The sequence below is a fragment of the Erythrolamprus reginae genome, chromosome 4 (assembly GCF_031021105.1).
Source record: "Erythrolamprus reginae isolate rEryReg1 chromosome 4, rEryReg1.hap1, whole genome shotgun sequence".
NCBI lineage: Eukaryota > Metazoa > Chordata > Lepidosauria > Squamata > Dipsadidae > Erythrolamprus > Erythrolamprus reginae.
Genome location: NC_091953.1, coordinates 65,815,128 through 65,836,274, shown reverse-complemented (window position 1 = coordinate 65,836,274; position 21,147 = coordinate 65,815,128). Strand labels below are relative to the sequence as shown.

Here is a 21,147-nt window from a genome sequence, read left to right as displayed (position 1 = left end):
GTCAGGCATGGGGGAACTGAGATATTCTTTCCCCCTAGGCCTTTACAATTTACACATGGTATGTCTGTTTGTATGTTTGGTTTTTATAATAAGGTTTTTTTTAGTTATTTTAGTATTGGATTGGATTGTTACATGTTGTTTTTATCATTGTTGTTAGCCTCCCCGAGTCTATGAAGAGGGGTGGCATACAAATCCAATAAATAAAAATAATTTTTTTTTAAAAAAAGAGCCTTCTCTGTGGTGGCCCCGACCCTCTGGAACCAGCTCCCCCGGAGATTAGGATTGCCCCCACCCTCCTTGTCTTTCACAAACTCCTTAAAATCCACCTCTTCCGTCAGGCATGGAAGAATTGAGACATCTGCCCCAGGCTTATATAGTTTTATGTATGGTATGCTTGTGTTGTATGTTTTTAAATTAATGGGTTTTTAGATATTTTTAAAATATTAGATTTGTTCACTGTACACTGTTTTACTATTGTTGTGAGCCGCCCCGAGTCTGTGGAGAGGGGCGACATACAAATCTAATTAATAATAATAATAATAATAATAATAATAATTATTATTATTATTATTATTATTATTATATAGCAATATTCAAAAATATTTGAATATTTCAGTATTTAATTAGTTTGGTAGCCATTTGTTTCCTTAATAATCACCTGATTTTTTTCTTGAAAAATCACTCTATCCTAATTTAAGTTGACTTAATTAAATTTTATTTATTAAATGTATATATTATACATTGTTTAGAGAAAACTAGCATCAAGACAGACTAAAAACACTATGTATGAGTTATATGCCAAATAAAGCTTCTTCTTGAAAGATACTTGTGCACTGCAATATAATTTTTAAGTTGCACCACCAATGTATACCTAAAGAAAAGTTAAGCCTTGCTGGAGTTTGTTAAATGGAAACGTACCCAAGGGGAGGTGCATTCTCCTTTATTAAAAGTTTGTTTTTTCATCTCTCTGAACTAGCTGACTCTTGGTCTGGTCCGACAATCCCAAGAATACTGTATATTTGTACTTTTATGTTTCAAAGGTGCACATGGAGTTGCTTGATTTTATTGCGGATGTAGAAAATAACCAAAGGAGGAATTTGGAACTGGTACTTGAAGTATTAAAGCAGATGCTTCCCCCAGAAGGCTTCAACAGTTGCTTCAAAATCAAATTGATTCCTAATGGTCTATAAATGCATACTTCTGCAGATAATACCTCCACTGCAAATGCCAGTCAAAGCAAAGTTGCCAGAATGGTTGCATTAGGATTAAGGAGGGTGATCTCTGGGCCATAATGGCCCTTAAGAAAATTTATCCTGTTGCCAGCATCAATGTGGAAGATGATGCAGAAATGAGCAGAAGGGTAAACAGTTTTACACTCAACACCACTGCCCTTTTTGAAAGAAGCAACAGCAAAGGAAAATCAAAAACTCAAAACACCTTCACCTCATGACAATTTTCAGGTAAGTCATTTAGCAAGATCTATGGCAGCGGTCCCCAAACTACGGCCCGGGGGCTGGATGCGGCCCGCTGAGGCAATTTATCCGGCCCGCGGCAGCCCACGAGATTTTATCAATAGATATAATAAGCTCCCGAATCTCCTGTCAACTCACAGCAGTCTGCTGCTGAGTGAGGAGGCGGTACAGAGGCAAGGGGCAGGAAGGATAGGAGGGAGAGAGAGAGAGAGAGGGAGAGAGAGAAAGAGTGAGAGATACAAAGAGGGAGAGAGAAAGAAAATGAGTGAGAGAAAGAGAGAGAAAGAGAGAGGGACAGAGAAAGAAAGAGAGAGAGGAAGAGGGAGAGATAGAGAGGAAGAGAGAAAGGGGGATAGATGGAAAGAGTGAGAGAGAGAGAGAAAAGAGAAAAATGAGAAAATGATGGAGAGGAAATGAGGGAGAGGAAAATGAAACAAATGAGAGAGAAGGAAGAAAAGAGAGAGGGAAGAGAGAAATGGAGAGGAGGGAGGGAGCGAGGGAAGGAAGGAGAAATGGAGGGAGTTTGTTGATTTAAGTTTAAATTTACTTGTTAATAAAGAAGTATACTGTAAATTACTTTATTACTTAATTATTTAATTTCTTCTTTATTTTAAATATTATATTTGTTCCCATTTTGTTTTTTACTTTAAATAAGGTATTGCAGTGTGCATAGGGATTTGTTCATAGGGGTTTTTTTATAGTCCGGCCCTCCAACAGTCTGAGGGACAGTGAACTGGCCCCCTGTGTAAAAAGTTTGGGGACCCCTGATCTATGGAATGGAACTGATGCACATTATCAGACAATCTCTGAAACATTACAGAAAAAAAGATGATGGTATCCCACACTTCAAATAACTGTGATGAGTGAATTTCTAGCAACATTACAAGTCGATACTATTATTTCAAGGCAAAACTGAAGATTGTTTGGCCCTACTAAACAACAATTAAGTTTATTTTTAAATATCCAGTCTTCAGTATTTTCCTCCGCTTCAAAAAAGTCTTAGATTTTGACCTGCATGAAGTTGTTCTTTTGTATCATCAGCTGCAAAGCAAAGGATGAAAATGTTCTTGGCAATGCTGAGAGAGAACAAAAAGGAAAGTACTTATCCAACTCTGCTGCTGTGCCAGATGTTTATACCGCTTGGCAAGAAGATATAATGATGCCATACAGTAACTATCAGAGAGCTATTGCAGTTACAGAGTAATGCAAATTCTGCCTTTTACAATTGGATTTAATTTCAGATTAGTTTTCCAGTTTTCAGATTAGTTCAGTGCAACTTTGCATTTATTTAGAAACAGCAATGAGCCAATTGACTCAAAAAGTTAAGCAAGACATTGCCCAATTATCATCTGCATGACAGACTACAAGAAATTACCAAAGATAGAGGGAAGCTAAGAGTTTAAAAATAAGTTTCAGAAAAAGGCAACATAAATCAGTTCCGCTTTATTGACAAGTATGGTTCATGAAGTCATCAGCAGTAGATTGCAGCTGAAAGATTTTACTCTGTCTAAATCTCCTTCAATATAATGAAGTATTTAATTTATTATTTAATATATTATTTGTTTGATTAATAAATTCAATGTTTTATAGAATATTTAGGATAGTATAAGATTACATATTTATATTTCCGCTTTCCCAACATGAGAAGCTTGGAGCTCTTTAATCAGATATTAAAATCATTCAAATAACTGTTAAAGAAGTACAGTAGTACCTCTAGATACAAGCTGCTCCACGTGCGAGTATTCCAAGTTACGAGCCGTGATGCGAGCGAAATTTCTGTTCGACACCCGAGCTCAAATTCAGGATACGAGCCAAGCTTCCACTAGGTGGCGCAAGAATCTCCTTGCTTCCAGTTATATCGGCGTGAAAAACAAAGTCTAAAGGCATTCGTTCGAGATGCGAGTTGATCGACTTACGAGCTCGGGTCTTGAACGAATTAAACTCGTATGTCGAGGTACCACTGTACTAAAAAAACTATGAATTTGCATTGTTCTGGATTCAATCAGGTTTCAGCAAAGATAATTTATATTCGGTTACCAGCGCTGGGAAGTCATTCTGTTACACTCTAATTAATAGGATATTGATCTTGAAGGGAGAATAGACTTCAAATAAGATACACTTATTAAGCTATAATAATACATAATATAATTCCTTAGCATAATTTAATAATAATCTTATTTCTATCCTAAACTGCAAGGTAAGCAAAAAGCATAGTTTTGGGTTATCAATCTGGGCTGTAAAATCTGAAAGTGTAGATGTCTTCAAAGAGATGCAGTAAACCCTAATTTTATCCTGCCCTTTATGGGTCCTCCAGATTTTTGCAGCCTGGTAGCTCTTCCATAACTAATAAACTGGAATGAAACAGTACATTTTATACCAAGATTGATCATGGTGTATCCCAAGCAAACTTTAGCATCAATCATCTAATCTATCCATCTAACCTATTTGACTTTTTAAAATATTTTTAATAAAAAATACAACAGTCAAACAATATTGCAAAACAAAGCACTGGCATCTGGCATTGGACCAGAGTACCTCCGGAACTGCCTGCTACCGCACGAATCCCAGCGACCAGTTAGGTCCCACAGAGTTGGCCTTCTCCAGGTCCTGCTGACTAAACAATGTCGATTGGCGGGACACAGGGGAAGAGCCTTCTCTGTGGTGGCCCCGGCCCTCTGGAATCAACTCCCCCTGGAGATTAGAACTGCCCCCATCCTCCTTGTCTTTCGTAAACTACTCAAGACCCATCTATACCGCCAGGCATGGCGGAATTGAGACACCTTTCCCCCAGGCTCTTTATATTTTATGTTTGGTATGTATGTGTTGTTTGGTTTTTAAATATGATAGGGTTTTATATGCTTCTTTTTTAATATTAGATTTGTTTCGCTATAATATTGTTTTTTTATTATTGCTGTGAGCCGCCCCGAGTCTTCAGAGAGGGGCGGCATACAAATCTAATAAATTATTATTATTATTATTATTATTATTTGTTTGCGGTAATGTAGCTGGAATTCACAAAAACCTCACTGAGACTATAGAAGCATTCCTGGGGATGAATGTTTTCTATTAATTTGGTGTTTTGTGATTGATTATGCTCATCTGAGCAAATATGAAAATGCTAATTTCCAATGGCATTTTGAGAGAGTACCCGTTATATTCTTCTTAAATTCCATATGTGCCCATTGAACCAATTTTGTTCTCAGATATTTTTTACTACATGGTTTTCTGAACACTATAAGGCAAATAAATATAGTGGGATAACAAGAGTCTTGTGAAACATCAAATTTATTTATTTATTTATTGGATTTATATGCTGGCCCTCTCCGTGGATTCATAATATAATATAGGCATAGTTAGATAACAAAAACTAACCAATTACATTTTAACAAAGTGAGTTGTAGAAACTCAGTCTAGCTGGTTATTTATAGTTCGGTTTGTTATATAAATACAAATATTAAAAAAGGGATTTTTCTCAACAAATCACATGAAATTAACCATGCTAAATTATATGTAATGCAAATGCAACCTTATTTTAAAAATACATTATTAGGAGTCTGAAGAAGGACTGAAAAGTAGTCAGGAAGGATTGAAAAGTAGTCAGGAAGGACTGAAAAGTAGTGACGGGAGGCTGAGGAAATAATATAAGGGAGAATAGACAAAAAACATCAACATATAGAAGAGCAGTCCATCAGAACTACAAAATAAGGCCCAGGAGAAAAGTCTGGGAAGAATTGTTGCAAACCATTCAGAGGATTAATGTTAATTAAGTTTGCTGCAACAGAAAGGTACAGGATGCAAGAGTTGAATAGTTATGTCAATATACCAGTCAAATGGTAGAAAACAAAAGTAAAAGAAGCCATCTATCTGTGGCTTAAACAGCAGAAAAACAATAGAGAAAGAAGGGACTGTGAGTTCTAGTCCTGCCCTAGCACAAAGTAACCAAGTGTTCTTACACCAGTCATTCTTTCTCGCCCTAGGAAAAAAGCAGTGGCAAACCACTTCTGAAAAACTTTGCCAAGAAAACTGCAGGGATTGTCCAGGTAGTCACCAGTAATCAGTGCTGACGTGAAGGCCACAAAGAGAGACAGAGATAGTGATAATGATGGGGAAACGCCTTCCCATGTGTATATGAAACACGATAGATCATATTCTATTCTTCTGTCATGTTTCAGAAGTCACTTAAGACCTGGTTCTGGTCTGGGGGCTGGGAGTTAAAGTGTTTGTTCAGCCCCCATTGAGGCTGAACATTTTTTAATATTATTGTTTTATTCAAGTTATTGTTTAAACTATTGTAAAACACCCAGAGTCTTTTCTGAGTTGGCTAGTCTTAAAAATCTAATAAGTAAAGAAAATAAATAAAGATACTGGGATGAGGAAGAGGTGAGGCTTACATTTGCCAAACGATAACTTCCAGGAGTGTATAACTTTGGTCATGGTGGATGAAACTACTGGAGCAGTAATTCAGCAACATTTGGAAAACAGCAAATTTCCTCTCTGTGATTACAGGTTTTAATTGCATTTTCTTTTTGGGGTTCAGAGTTATCAAGGGAAATCACATATCTGGGCCAGAAAGGCAGTTTACTCGACTAAACAAAGGTGGTTGTTTTTTTGTTTGTTAATTTGCAAACATCTAGAGATTATTTTCAGAAACAATCAAGCAATCAATTCTAATTTAAAACAAAACAAAAGATGATCCCATTTATTCCACTGTAACGGGTGCCACAGGTGGCATATGGAGCTATATCTGCTGGCATGCAAACTGTTGCCCTAGCTCAGCTCCAACATGCATGTGTGTGCTGCACAGCTGATTTTTGGCTTGCTCAGAGGCTCTGGGATAGCATTTTTGGCTTCCAGAGAGCATCAGAAGGATTGGGGGAGGGCGTTTTTATCCTCGCCAGGTTCCAGGGAAGCCTTTGGAGTCTGGGTAGGATGAAATTCAAGACTACTGGGCCCACGAGAAGTTGGGGGAAAGGCCATTTCTGGTCTCCAAAGGGCCTCTAGGGGGGGGGGAGCTGTTTTCACCCTCCCCAGGCATTGAATTATGAATGTGGGCACTCACGCATGCTCGTTTGGCACCCGAGGAAAAAAAGGTTCACCATCACTGGCCTAGGGTGTAACAAAACAATACTCTACTGGTATATTTTCAAAGAGGTCAAAACCTGGCTATGTAACCTTGCGTGGGGGGACTTAAGGGCTCACCTAGCCATGGGGCTGGTTGGCTCCATAATTCCCCTGCCCGTATTAACAACTCTTAATCTCCCCATTTTAAATCTTTCCATCTGATGCAATTTTATAATATTTTTTAATATTTTAAAATGTTTTATCTTATTTTGTTTATTGTATTAATTAAATTGTGCACTGTACACTGCCCAAAGCCCCTCTGTGAGGGAGATGGGTGGCTAATAAATTTGATATATAAATAAATTGCATGAGAAGCTTCAGTCTACCAATCTATACAAAATTGGATGGAAACTCTTCCTAGTTTTATCTTAAGCCTTTCACATCTGGGAAAGCATGAATCAATGGACAGTGTTTAAAAAGGCAATGACATGTAGAACAATATTCCTGTGTCAGCAACTTTGCTGACAGTTGAAATGGAGATTTTTCGTTGAAAACCACATCATAGCAAAGAAACGATCAAAACTATATTCAAAACATACTTCTAGCTCCTGATTTTGTTTTGGTGGGAGAGGTAGGTGTATTTTAAAATGGCCCTGAAACACTTACTGTGGAAATTGGATGCAGTTGTACTATGCATATATTTTCCAAATTTGTATGTGCTGTATTCTTGCTGCTTCCCCAAATCTCTTTTCAAGAATTATTGGAGCATGATAATAACACATTACCATTCTTCATTGTAAATATATTGACTCTTTATTTTCCATATTCATGTCCCATGTTTCCTCACATTCAAAGATAATATGAATATTAATAAAGGAAGGAAGAAAGACTTTCATGATTTTGTAACCATGAGCTTAACTACCTGTCCACAATGAATAACCACTATTATCTGCTTGCTGGAATTAGGATGAAATTAGAATGAAACCACTATTACTATTCCTAGTTCTCAAAGGCCTGATTCAAATAAAATATTCACTATGTCAGCTTGATGTAGATCTTAAGATTCTGGAATAGCAGCAGAGGAGTGTTATGTACACAACCTTGAATTCCTAAATGAAAGATGGGCTTTAAACCTATTAAATGAATAAATATATGGCTTATAATGTATATGCCATAGGCTGTTTTCACACAATAATGAAGGTTTGTTTTTTACCTTAATGTTTTGTATGAGTTCTGCTACACTGGCTTGAAAACCATAGCTTCTGACTTAAGAGATATGTGAACTCTATCGATTTGGTCATTTAGTAAACCATTATCTTAAATCTTAATCTCTTCATATCTAATGCAGTTTGCTTATATTGGGCCTAGTATGACATATGAACCAATACATATTGCCTTTAATAACAGGATACCCCAGCAATTATAGCTTACAAAAAAAAAATTGTGGTTTTTTAAAGTTTTAACAGCACTTGCTGTAAATGCAACAAAACCATTTTACATTTTTGTCATAGGTAAATGTCACTGAGATTAATGGCATTTGTTTCTAATAAGTTAAATATAACCATTGTCCCAGAACCAGTCTTTCAACTACAATTTCCATTTTTCCAAGCTACAATGTTCAAGGTTAGTCTGGAATCAGGTTAAGAGAATTAGATTTCACAATATGTGCAAGATATCAGGTTGCTAAAGTCTGGTATACTGTATAGGCATATACCAAAGGCTTATTAATTTTCTTAGGGAAAGCAAAAGGATAGGCATGTTGAATGCTTCGAGGAAAGCATCTAAAATCTACTTCTAAAGAAATTCAAATTGGATTATAATATTATTCAACAATTAATCACAATGCTGTAACAAAACTAAAATAAAAGTAAAATAACTGGCTAACAAATTGTATTCAACAGTAGTCTTTACTGGGTCTATGTATACATGGAGGGAATTACACAGTGGGGTATCGCAAGGTTCCACCTTAAGCCCAGTACTCTTCAATATCTTCATAAATGACTCAGATAAGCGAATAGGGGAATTTACCAAATTTGCAGATGATACTAAGATGGCAGGAATAGCTAACACCCTAAAAGATAGGCTCAAGATCCAAATGGATCTTGAAAGACTTGAACATTGGGTCCTATCTAACAAAATGAATTTCAATGTAGAGAAAAGTAAAGTTTTACAATTAGGCAAGAAAAACCAAAAGTAAATATAGACTGAGTGAAACCAGGCTTAATAGCAGTAACCATGAGAGGGATCTTGGGAGTCTTAGTGGGCAACCAGGTAAATATGAGCTAGCAGTGTGCAGCGGCAGCCAAAAAAGCTAATGCAACCCTAAGCTGCATTAACAGAAGGATACAATCAAGATCAAGTGAGGTACTAATACCTCTATATAAAGCTTTAGTAAGACCACATCTAGAATACTGCAACCAGTTTTGGTCACCACAGTGTAAAAAAATGTTGAGACTCTAGAAAAAGTGCAGAGAAGAACAACCAGGCTGATTAGGGGACTGCAAACTAAAACATCAAGAATAGTTACCGGAACTGGGCATGGCAAGTCTAGTGAAAGTGAATAGCAGTATTTCAATATTTGAGAGACTGACACAGAGAGGAAGGGGTCAAGCTATTTTCCAAGGCACCTGAAAGCCAGACAAAGAATAATGGATGGAAACTGACCAAGGAGAGAGTCAACCTAGAAATAAGGAGAAATGTTCTGACAGTGAGAACAGTCAACCACTGGAACAGCTTGCCTTCAGAAGTTGTGGGAGCTTCATCATTGCGTTCAAGAAGAGATTTGGCTGCCATTTGTCAGAAATGGTGTAGGGTCCCCTGCTTGAGTGTGTGAATCTAAATGAAAGCAAACAATTCCCCCTGAAGAAGTCAGTTAATTTTTAAAAGCTTGTCAGCACTAAACAAAAGTGGTATAGGGTTCTGTTAGATTGTTCTTTTAGTTCCTGGAAGCGATAGTCATCATATAAAAGGAGCAGGACTACACTATAATCTTTCCCTATAACCTTTCCTTCAAAGAGAAAAAGAAGCACATTTATAGAGAAGCATACATAGCAAAGTAAGGGTCAAACTTACTTTGTGTACTGTTCTGCTCTGCTCAACACTTCCTTTTCAGCTCTCCCAAATCCCTCACCAAGTCTCCTGCCAAGAGCTTCTGTCCTGGTGCCAGTGTCTCAGCTGTTCTGAGAGCATAGTATTTTCACAAGCAAGAATGCCATACACCTTTTTATGCCACTGGCTGTGCTCCAATTTCACAAAAAGAACCACCCAAGACTGGGAAGAACTTAAAATTCTGTACATGAAGGTTCTTTAGAAACATTTTCCTAAAGAGAGCCTCATCATCTTTGCCCTTTAGGTGGCGTGGGCTTTCAAAGGCACTTTCAGTGTGTGGGGTACTCAGGAAATGGATATACAATAATAAATAACAGTACCTGCCAAGTAATAGAGGAATCTAAACAAAGACCTACCACTGAAAACTGAGTTCATTTTCAGAAATATATAATGTATCAAAACCCACAATAACTAAGGGTCAGGAGATTGTAAAATATTGTAGGATGCCTCACCATTACATTACTGATAAAGATAACTTTAACACTACTCCTTAACAAATATAATCTGTTACCTATTGGCTACTCTAATAGGACAAAAACATACAGTACTGACCCAAAGATGCCTCCAGTTGCCTCTTGAAAACTCACCTTTGGGACAACCATGACCTGGATGATTGAGACTCTCCATAGACTTACAGTATTGACTTAATAGTTTTCTTTGCCATCCTTGTTCATTTGCCTTGTGGTTTTTTTTGGCACTGTTTTTGGTTTTAAGTTTTTTAACAATTGTAAACCAGGCAGCATACTATTATTATGGCTGGTCAAACAATCAGTCAGAATTTTGATGAAATTTGGCATTTTGGTCACTTATCAAGTCTTTCCCAATGACCTGGAATAGGCATATATTCTTGTTTAATAATATTAAATAAATACTACAATTATTTATACAATTATACAATTATATTCAAATGTACCATTGTTGCTAGTTTGTCATGCCATTGTTTGTAGTTACTCTGGGATCTTTTTGCAACAGCTAACTAGGTGATCTACTGTTTCTTCAGCTTCTTTGCAGAGGTAGCATTTACTGTCTGTTACTATATTCTCAATTGTGGCTTTATATGACTGTTCTTAAGAATTAACCCATCTCTTTTCTGCTCTTAGCCATCGCCAGATCTTCTTGTCATCACTTCTGCCTACGGCAAGTAGGATGCTTGGCTGCATAGCTAGAGGTATAACAAGCAGGAAGAGGGAGATTGTGATCCCCTTATATAGAGCGCTGGTGAGACCACATTTGGAGTACTGTGTTCAATTCTGGAGACCTCACCTACAAAAAGATATTGACAAAATTGAACGGGTCCAAAGACGGGCTACAAGAATGGTGGAAGGTCTGAAGTATAAAACGTATCAGGAAAGACTTAATGAACTCAATCTGTATAGTCTGGAAGACAGAAGGAAAAGGGGGGACATGATCGAAACATTTAAATATGTTAAAGGGTTAAATAGGGTTCAGGAGGGAAGTGTTTTTAATAGGAAAGTGAACACAAGAACAAGGGGACACAATCTGAAGTTAGTTGGGGGAAAGATCAAAGGCAACATGAGAAAGTATTATTTTACTGAAAGAGTAGTAGATCCTTGGAACAAACTTCCAGCAGACGTGGTTGGTAAATCCACAGTAACCGAATTTAAACATGCCTGGGATAAACATATATCCATTGTAAGATAAAATACAGGAAATAGTAAAAGGGCAGACTAGATGGACCATGGGGTCTTTTTCTGCCGTCAGTCTTCTATGTTTCTATGTCTCTCATCCCCCCCCCCATGTGTGTGTGTGTGTGTGTACTTGGTCATGACACACTTTGCCTTGCCATATCTCTTTTCTATTCTTCACTTAGTCCTTCCTGTAAGCCAGTCTGTTTGATACACAGCAAACCTTCTTGGTGTATTAATTTCAGTACCTCTTCTTTACTGTCCTTCAAACATTCTTCCAATGTTTTTTTTTCTTCTTCGTCTGGTATACTTGCAATATTTTATCTCCAGCGCCACTCCTTGGTAAGCACATCATTGTGTGAATGAATTATGTGATTACCTTTTTTGTTGTTTTCTTATCCAAGGCTTTTAATTCTGCTTGAGGCCAGTCCACTATTCCAGCTGTATATCTAATTGACTGGAATTGTCCAGGGGTTAATTGCTTTGATAGTATTTCCTTCACCAACTTTAAATTTTGAAATCTTCTGCTCATTACGTACCATATTTTTCGCTCCATAAGTAAGATGTACCCCCTCCCCCCAAAAAGTGACTGAAAATGTTTGTGCGTCAGTGCCAGTCCTTTGATAAATAGCAGACAAGCCACCGCTGTGGAGTCCTTTTACAGTGCTGAACCCCGCTCCGTCTTTGTCACTGCCCGCCCCTTCTCTTTTCCATAGTGCAAGAGTCAATAGGCAGAGCTGGCATATGAGAGGACACCTATCTGTGGTCTTCTCAGGCTCCGCCTTATATATTTTTCTTGTTTTCTTTCTCTAAACCTAGGTGTGTTTTATGGAGTGAAAAATATTTACTTATAACATTATACTTGACTTCAATATACTTGACGCTGTCAGCCTGGAGAATGCCCAAGTATTGGTAGTGATTCTTTTCATCCAGACTCTTGATTTTATTTCCATAGTGTATAGCGATCCCTCATTTTTTGTGGAGGATGCGTTCCAAGACCACGCGTGAAAAATGAATTTCTGTGAAGTAGAGGAAATATACTTTTTATGTATTTAATGAGTATTTGGACTTTTAAAACCCACCCTTTGGAGTCATTATATAATGTTTCTCAGCTGGAACTACATGTGATATCCTACCAGTTTCTTTAATAGAGTACAGTAGTACTGTAGAATTTTATGAATTTTTAATGGATTTAAAGTTTTCAATGGATTTAATGGATTTAAGCCCCCTTTGAAAACCCATGAAGTAGGGAATCCATGAAAGATGAACCGCGGAGTAGCGAGGGATTACTGTATATGGATTCCTTCTGTTTTCACTATTTTCCCCATTTATTGTAAGGGTGGCACATTTGTCCAGTCCAAATTCCACCGCAATCCCTTGGCTCTATATGCAGAATAGATTCCATTTCAGATGTTGTTTTCTATTTAGCTTCAGATCATTATGTGACAGATGTGAGAGTGTCCGGCAGAAGTATTTTATGTTTGTTAACCATAACCTGACTTTGTCAGTATTGTTCACAGAGGAATCAATGCAATAACAAACAGTTGAGGTGGTATTATATAGAGATAATAGGTTCAGGAAAGATTATTTAAAAGAACTTTATAAGAGGATATAAATAAGTTGTTATGTGAAAAAACACTGAAATACTGTTTAAAGCCATAAAATAAGTTAAACTAATAGCTTTATTTCAACAAGTATGCATAAAGACTGTGTGGATAGAAAATGAAAAAAATTCAGGTATCTTAATATATTCTATACTCAAAAACCAAAATGAAAGAAAAATATGTATATTATCAAACCATGGCACTAATTTCTCATCAAAGTTTTGCTTAAAATTTTACAAGAAAAGAATAAGAGAGGGAGGAGAAAGAATGTCAAATTAACAGTCAGGTTTCAGAAAAGGCAGAAGCCCGTAAAAGGCACAAAATAAAATTGCTAAGCTAAAATGGATTAATAGAAAGAACAAAACAACACAGCAACAAAATTTGCTTTTGCTTTATTCATTTTATGCCCAAATTAGGAATTTATTAAGGCTTTCAGGAATACTTAGATATCTGATCTTTTGAGGAATCTTTAAAGTGAATGAGAAGTTACTGTAAAAACACAGGAATTTGTAACAGAAAAGTGAATAAGAAGAAAACAAACACATAGGAACAGATGGCTAAAACACAAGAGATTACAGGATTGATCCTAGAAAAGCTAGAACATTGTCATAGATGTTTGAATGGTATTGTCCATGCAATGACCAGACTGATCCAATATGTTTAATAAACTAACTACTTGTGTCATGTTCCAAAGTTCAGTAATGATATAAATTAGCTTTTAAAAAGTGCTTTCCTCATAAGGTCCCTATAAATAGAGGAATACACTCCAAATATGCACACATCTTTCTTCTTAGCATTTTCCCACAAAAGCAGGATCCACTGTTGTTGTTTTGTTTGGGGTAGGGGAGGTAACCAAGTATTGATCCATTGGTTGCAACAGCAACTGGCCGACTGGCTTGTCACCAGAACCTGACATCATGGGCTGAGAGAGAATGACTGGCCCAAAATCACCAACCAGCTTTCATGTCTAAGACAGGAACAGAACACAGTTTTTCCTGGTTTCTAGCCTTGTGCCTTAAACCAACAAACTAAACTGGCTCTCATTATTATTATTTGCAGTCCTAGGTGCTTGGGAAGCGCCCGACTGGTGATGAAATACGAAATCCAGCATAGTGATCTCGTTTGCTGAGTTGCAACAGAAAAGTGAATAATAATAATAATAATTATTATTATTATTATTATTATTATTATTATCATGAGCATCATCAGTCAATGTGTTCCCAATACTCCTTTCCCAGAACTTTCTAATTACACTTTTGTAAGCAACATTTGAAATTATCTCTGACAGTGAGAATTATACAATTATGTATGGATTATGTATGCAACTATTGCATCCATTAGTATCAAGCAAAAAGTGCAATCACATTCCCATCATCTGAAAAGTCAAATGGATTAGAGTGATCAAATGATAATTCAGAATTAGATTTCTAATCAGATTTAGAAATCAGAATTAGACATTCATTTTTGTTAGCATATTGAACTAAATTGAAATAAAAACTTGAAAATGCACAATTTCTCTGAAACTGCTGAAGTAAATTTTTAGACCAAAGTTCTGGCTGCATGAGCCTCAAAGGATAAAATGTACACCCCAGTAAGATTCAAGAAAAAATGTAAAAATATATGCCAAATCAGTTAAAAGCAAAATGGGCTGTAGCACACAATGACATTATATAATAGACGTGGCAAAGCCAAATGTAAGAAATGATACAAAAAATTGTGTGAACATTAAACTGACAGAACACGGGAATCAACATTAATCACACTGCATGTACATCTGAAAAGAAGGAAGTAGGGGAAGAAACACCCCTTCCAGAAATGTATTTTTGTCAAAAGGAAGTATTTGGCATGAAAGTTGGACAGTGAATTAGATCTCATTTGAAACCCACTGAATAAATGGGACATGTGTTGAAATTAATGGACCTGAGCATTTGAAATGAATTAGACTTGCGCAACTACCTGGATGCAACCCAATAACTTTTATTATTATTAGTTTCAGAAAAGTAGCTGAGGGCAAAATGCATTTTTTAAATCTTGATGTAAACTTCTTTTAGACTAAGTGCAAAAATGTTGTGGAGCAATTCAGCAATTCAGTTCACTAGACCAGGGGCCAACAACCCACGGCTCTGGAGTCGCATGTGGCTCTTTCATCCCTCAGCTGTGACTCCCTGTCACTGATCAGTGCCACAATTTTGAGAGGAGCTTCTGGGGTTTTTTTTTGGGGGGGGGGGGAGTATGGCGTTCCAGGAAGAGACTCTATGGCAAGGGACAGATTTTCTGGTCAGTTACACAATTGATAAGGCTTTCTGTTAGGACAGGTAGAGGAAAAGGGACATTACACTATGAGGTGACTCTTATGATGAAGGGAATAGGACTTACGGTCGACTCCAGTATTGAACAGGGGGCTTCCGGTTAGGATCTTTGTGGCTTTTTGAGGGTTTAAGATTGCCGACTCCTGAGCTAGACAGAATCTTTCAATTCTAAATCCTTACTACCATGAGCCTAACTAGGAAGTTGGCTATGTAAACTCTTTTTCAGTGTTCTATCCATTTCCAGATTGTGCTACCCTTGCCTCCCACCCTTTTTAAAAAAATATATTTCCTATGTGCTGGGAAACTGCTACCTCACTGTAGTGCTTTACGTCAGCTCCCTATTTGTGAGCATCCTCACAACTTCAGAGTCCAGAATGGACAGTTTTCCATTCAACTTGGCCATGCTAAGTATGAAAAAAATAAGAACACCTATCAAATAAACTGTTTCATTTAGATTTTAGAAAACTAAATGTTAGAGAACTAGATTGCCCTACCACTTTCTTTTAAATATTACATTTTTATCTGTATATTTATTTATTCTGGGTTGAATGACATTTGATTACAAGACTCTCTATAATAAAGAAAATTGCAAAGCAAGTATGCTGTAATACCAAGGCCTTAATGTAAATTCCCTATCTTTGGGTACACATTGTAATCAAAGAACATTGTGGTATTGATAAACTGACCCAAACATTGAAAGACTTACTGTATTTATTTAGAAATTATCTCTCTACATAAAAGACTGAAGGTTGAAAAATGCAGTAGCACCCATATACTCTGTGTGTGTGTGTGTGTGTGTGTGTGTGTGTGTGTGTGTGTAAGACTATTATGAATCAGTAACTACTGTAATAAGTATAATTCACTTCCAAGATCTCTTGGTTGTATTTACATAGCATAAATAGTACAGGCTACAAGGCTATCATAGTATAGCACATCTGATTGGCATAGATTTAAATTTTAATTAGAAATATACCCATCCTGCCAAGGTAGGTAAAATGATGATCCAGACTGTTGAGGGCAATACCCTGACTCTGTAAACTGCTTAGCGAGAGCTGTAAAGCACTGTGAAGAGGTATATAAGTCTAAGTGCTATTGCTATTGTGGTAATCATGAAAAACATAAAGTGGGGGGGGGGGTACAACATATGAAACCACAAATTATCTATATAATACTACATGCTAGTTAATGGTTTAATGTATCATTCCATTCTAGCCTACATAATTAATTTTCAGTTCAGTGTATGGTGTGAACAAAAGGAACTGGGTTAATTTAATAATGTATGTCATCCGAACACAATGACACAGTCTGCCAGGATCAAATGAAGGATGACAATCTTTTCCAGTCTGTCAGTAATTACTCTAAAATACTCATTTTTCCCTACAATGCTTGTATTCTCTCCACAGTGCAGACCTTGACTGCAAACAGATCAGAGGCAAAGTAATGGTCCCAAACTAGCTCTCCCCTTGCCAGCAAGCAAACTCGAGCCAGTCGTGCAAAGAAGCAACGAATAAGGGCAGAAATAAAACGCAGCGCTTCCTTTCATCGGCAGCAAACGAGGAGGCGCTGAACGGCAGTAGGGACCGAGGCGTGGCGCGTAAAACCATCGGAAAGCGCCGGCTTGGCGCAAATTAAAAAACGGACGGTGTCAAATCAAATGGAAACCTCAATACAAAAACTAACCCGCGCGCCTCACACACACATACACGCACAGCCTCCGAGACAGCCACGTCCACCCACCGAGCGGAAGCTGGCGGGGAAAGGGATGAAACCAGGGGAAGAGGGGACGCTCGCTCACCACCACCCCCAACGCACCGAAGCGAAACGCGGAGCTCTCAACGCCGTTTCGGCGAAGGGTGGAAAAGCGGATTCCTCCATTGTAAGGTCACGCGCAAAAGCAAAAAAAAGGCGAGCGGAGGGAGCAGCGCGAAGCCGACTGCTGGGCAAAAGGACCGGCCCGGGGGGGGGCGGGGGTCCCTGGGAGGACTGCAGCAAAAGAGACGGCGGCGTGGAAGGGCTTTGCAGGAAGAAAGGAGGCTCCGGCGCTCAGGGGAGGGGGCGGGGGACTCGTCAAGCTCGTCTCCCGATGAGGTGGGGTTGAGGGGGGGGGGGGAGGGAAGGCGAGTTCCCACCAGCCTGCCCGGCCTCGCTGCAGCACCCGGAGTTCCCCGCCGAAAGCAGCACGACAAACCTGCAGTCCTCGCCGCCCCCGGAACTTCTGCTCCGCGGCTGCTCTCCAGCTCGACTCCCGGAGCCTCGATCCCGTGGCCGCAGCCCCTTCTGTCCTTCTCCCCGTTTAAAGCAGCCCTGCCGACACTTGGCTTCGGCGCCGGCGACCGAAGCAGCCGCCGCCTCTGCGGACCCTGGGACGCCGCTCCGAAAAAGGGCGTCGAAGGAATCCTGTGGAAGCGGCGCCGGGATGGAAGCCTTGTGCCCAGAGTGCGGCAGCAGAACCCGCTCCGCCTGTGCGAGTGTGTGTTCGAGGGTGCCTCTGGTGTATGTGTGTGTGTGTGTGTCCGTGTGTCCGTGTGTGCTCCCAGCAGCCGCTACTTCCTGTGCAACGACAGTTCAGTTCCTCCCGAACCAAAAGGCAGGGGAACGGGGCTGGCGGCTGAAGAAGGGGGGGAGTATGGTGGTGCCGGCAGCAGCCTTGCTTCAGTCGCGGGAGCCCTGAGGGAAGCCAGGGAGCTCCGGCCTTTGCAGGTCGCTTGAGGGGAAAAGAAAATACCTCGAATTTGCCTCAAAGGCGCCTCCCTTCTTTCCTAATTGGAAGTTGGAGCCGCGGAGAGTGGGAAGGCGCGACCTCCGCAGCCCGGCCCCGCGTCCGGCTCTCAGAGATGGGAACAGAAGCCCCGCCGACGGCTCGATGGCGCGCACGCTACACGGCAGAGCGGCAGCTGCTCCTTCCCAGGCTCGCGGAATGCGGGAAGCGGCAGCCGCGTGGTTGCCGGCGTCGAGGTCTTTCTTCGGTCGCCGTGGTTAATTCCACGTTATTTTTTTTTCACCTCATAGCTCGGTCCCGCTATTCATAGGCGTCACCCATTCATGTGAGGGATTGGAATAGAATAGAATTCTTTACTGTGCGATTGGACACACAAGGAATTTGTCTTGGCGCGTATGCTCTCAATGCATATAAAAGAAAATATACATTTGTCAAGAATCATGTGGTACAACACTTAAGGATTGTCATAGGGGCCAAATAAGCAATGAAGAAACAATCAATATTAATAAAAATCTTAGGATACAAGCAACAAGTTATACAGTCCTAAGTGGGAGGAAAAGGGTGATATGAATGATGAGAAAAAACTAGTAGAAATAGAAATGCAGACTTAGTAAAAAGTTTGACAGTGTTGAGGGAATTATTGGTTTAGCGGAGTGATGGGTTGGGGGGGACTTTTTGTGTCTAGTTGTCTTGGTGTGCAGTACTCTATAGTGTCGTTTTGAGGGTGACAGACTCAATGATTCCTCTGTAGAACTGTATCAGCAGCTCCTTGGGCAGAAATAGATTGTTTTGCGCCTTTTAACCTCTTATTTAAGGTGAGGGTAAAAGGGGAGCATCTTGGTTAGAATAGAATAAAAATTAACAGGAGGTTTTCAATAGGTAGTTCGACTAGTTCTGTTTGGCCGCTGAAAAATGAAGTAGTGAAGGAAGGACCATGGGTGCTACTCTCAACTTCCACTAGGCACTATTTGCACAGATGCCCCTGCATGCCCCTGCCCCTGAAAGCGTAAGAAACAGCCTTCTCGTTTATAATTTTTACCTAATCCTCCCTCTTCAAGATATTAAAGTTTATGAATCTTGTACAGTGATCCCCCCAGTTTCGCGCTCTCGATCATTGCTAATCGCTATACAGTATTGCGATTTTTCCACCCGGAAGTAAAAACACCATCTGCGCATGTGCGCCCCTTTTATCTATGGCCACGCATGCGTAGATGGTGGAGTTTGCGTTCCCCGGGCAGATCAGCTGCTGGGCGGCTTCCCTGGGTCTTCCCCCTCTTGCTGGCGGGAGGGCGAGCGGCGGGCATCAGGGAGGAGCCGGGGTTTCCCCTTTGCGTGGGCGGCCAGTAAGACCCCAGCGCCGCTTCCCAGCTGAGTCCCGAAGCCAAACGCGGAAGTTCGCCTTTGCCGTCTGGCTTCAGGACTCAGCTGCTGCAAGCGAGCAGCCGGGCGGGCGGGCGAACGGGCAAGCGGCAAGCGATCTTGGGGTTTCCCCGTTGCCCAGGCAAAGGGGAAACCCCAAGATCGCTTGCCGCTTGCCCGTTCGCCCGCCCGCCCGGCTGCTCGCTTGCAGCGCCGCAGCAGCGAGGAGGCGGGCGAACGGGCAAGCGGCAAGCGATCTTGGGGTTTCCCCGTTGCCTGGGCAACGGGGAAACCCCATCTTCGGCTCCTCGCTGCTGCCGCGCTGCAGAGCAGATCAGCTGTTGTGCGGCCGAAGGGGTCTTCCCTGCCGCCCACACGCAAACTCCACCATCTGCGCATGTGCGGCCATGGAAAACGACGCGCATGCGCAGATGGTGTTTTTACTTCCGTGCCGCTACATCGCGAGTTTACGATTATCGCGCGGGGTCTTGGAACGGAACCCTCGTGATAATCAGGGGATCACTGTACATTGGTCACTTTAGTTATTTGGTCACTTTAGTTATTTGAGTTACATTGGTCACTTTAGTTATTTGATAGATTTACATGCTGTTTTCAGATTTGACACTGACTTGATGGTACCTAGTCTATTTTCCAGGTGGTCACAATATTAAGAATAAAAATGGAATAGTATTAATATTGTGGTTTAAGTTGATAGCAATAAGTACACACAATTGCATCACGATAAATTGTAACTTGGTGTAGTGAATCAATAAGCCATGTTAAACATAGGTTTTGTATGGGGTATAAAGCAGCCAGCATTCTAAGTTAGCTGCTAGTAGCTTAGTTGACCTAATTTACATTCACAGGTCTCACTCTACTCAACAGACTTGACTCCTTGGTTTGGAGGTTAGTGCAAGATCATCAGGAGATAGTTAAATGCATCAGCGTAGAGCAGACCTGGGCACGATGTGGCCCGGGGGCTGGATGCGGCCCTCCCGCTGTCTGTGACCGGCCTGCGGAGGTCAGTCCAACCTGTGCGCGCGCAGACAAGACCAAAAGCCGTGCGGTGTTTCCAAAAGCCGTGCAGTGGTGTTGGACAGCTTCACCACCTGCACGCAGAAGCAAAAGGCGAAAAAGTGGCAGTCGCATTGTGCTGTTGCTCGGCTGATGGCGCTGCCTACACCAGAGCTCTGGCCTCTCCCTCTCCACTTTTCCTGTAAGTTGACTTAACCTTCTTTGGGAATTCACAGCGGAGCCTCTCCCACTCCCAGTGGGGGGAAATCAGGTTGGGGAGCAGGGAGAGAATTGAAAGACTGAGAATGGAGAGAAGGAAGAGAGGAAGGAAGGAAGGGGAAATGGTATTACTCTGGAAATATAAAACTATTAAATATGAATCTCTCCCCTTTTATGGAAAGCAAACAAGTTCCTTGACAGATAAAAATAGAAGTAAAAAGAAACTAGACAACTTTAGGATTTTTTTAAAAAAATGAAATAATCAGCATTATATGAATTGAATGAATTATTAACTTAAAATTGGATAAAGGAACTTTCCAGGATCATAATGTTTCATAATTTGGAATTATGAATATGTATACTATATACCAGGGATGGGCAATTAATTTATAATTATAATATAATTATAATATATAATACAGTATATAATATAATATAATATAATATAATATAATATAATATAATATATAACTTTTCTAGATAAGAACCAGGTGTTCAAGATATTTATTTATTCATTTATTCAATTTTTATGCCGCCCTTCTCCTTAGACTCAAGGCGGCTTACAGCATGTTAGCAATAGCACTTTTTAACAGAGCCAGCATATTGCCCCCACAATCTGGGTCCTCATTTTACCCA

At 40.0% G+C, this 21,147-nt stretch overlaps 1 protein-coding gene across 3 annotated transcripts in view; it reads right to left on the bottom strand.

The window, feature by feature from the left end:
• The window catches only part of AGPAT3 (1-acylglycerol-3-phosphate O-acyltransferase 3), a 92,493-nt gene extending 74,406 nt beyond the window's left edge, over positions 1-18,087 (bottom strand). The window contains exon 1 of one of the 3 annotated variants that reach the window (XM_070750517.1): positions 17,389-18,087. The gene's annotated coding sequence lies outside the window, so the exon portion shown is untranslated. The remainder of the gene's footprint in view (positions 1-17,388) is intronic. The other 2 variants (XM_070750516.1, XM_070750518.1) reach the window with 2 other exon arrangements.
• Between the last annotated feature and the right edge of the window lie 3,060 nt (positions 18,088-21,147).